This window comes from Neophocaena asiaeorientalis, unplaced genomic scaffold, assembly GCF_003031525.2.
Source record: "Neophocaena asiaeorientalis asiaeorientalis breed wild unplaced genomic scaffold, Neophocaena_asiaeorientalis_V1.1 scaffold92, whole genome shotgun sequence".
Taxonomy (NCBI): domain Eukaryota; kingdom Metazoa; phylum Chordata; class Mammalia; order Artiodactyla; family Phocoenidae; genus Neophocaena; species Neophocaena asiaeorientalis.
This window is the reverse complement of record NW_020174057.1, coordinates 2276908-2277971: the sequence shown is the minus strand read 5'-3', so window position 1 is coordinate 2277971 and position 1064 is coordinate 2276908.

Sequence of the window (1064 nt, the reverse complement as noted above, 5' to 3'; positions counted from 1 at the left end):
AGACTTTAACAAATATCGATGCCTGGATCCCACCCTCAGAGATGCTGGTTTAATATCTTGGGCCACTAGAGCTTAAAAAACGCCCCCAAGTGACTGATGTGCAGCCAAAAGACATTCTAATTCCTTCCAGATATCCCTGTACCAACAGTTAGCTCCCCATTCTATCCCTTAATTTTCACATAAGAAACCTGAGTAGTTAGCCAGGTCATATACACTGCCCTGGGTTTCACAATGCTTTGAGTCGAGATTTGGGGATTAAGGTTCACTCTCTCCCTTAAGTTATCCAGCACCCTTGAAAGCAACCATCTGACTCCAAAATCCTTGCATTCTTTTTCCATCTCTGCTAAATTGTTCTATGGTGGCTGCTAACCAGTATCCAAGGACCTTATCCTCAGGGGCCTCGTGGATCCTGGCGACTAAGGACAAGAGCTTGATAAGCTGATTACTGCAGCTGCTAGCTTTCCATCCAGAATACAGAGAGGGGTGGCACTGCCTTTTCATCCTACCCAACATAACCAGTTCAAAGATTCCTTATTTCCCTGAAGGTCTTGTGCCTACAACCCATTCTTTGGAACCGATCTGGACATTAGTTAAAGCTCTTTTGTTTGCAAGCAAAAATAATAATAATAAAGTCAGTGATCTTACTTAGCTTAAAGAAATAAAAATATATTAGAATAGATGGATCCTGGGATAGTTCACAGATGCAAATAAACTATGAAAGAACCAAAACTCAGGAAATGGGACACCTCTGATAAACTTCTCCTTGCACTGCTACCATAAAAGTCATCCAACTCTGATGTCTCAGCCCCTCTGTCTCTCCATTCAAGTTTCAAATTCCCACGGAAAAATCGGTTTGGCTCAGCTCAGCGTTAGGTCTTCCCCCATCAATCAGCTGTGGCAGCGCAGCAGGGCTGACGCACAGACGCAACCAGGCAAGCAAGAGGGAAATGTAAATGACGTGGCCGCCCCAACGGAAGTCTACTTCAATTTCCCACGTTTGTGAGCTTCAATTTTGCAGCTGACAAATGACAAAGTTAAGGGCAAAAAAGCACAACAGACATTGC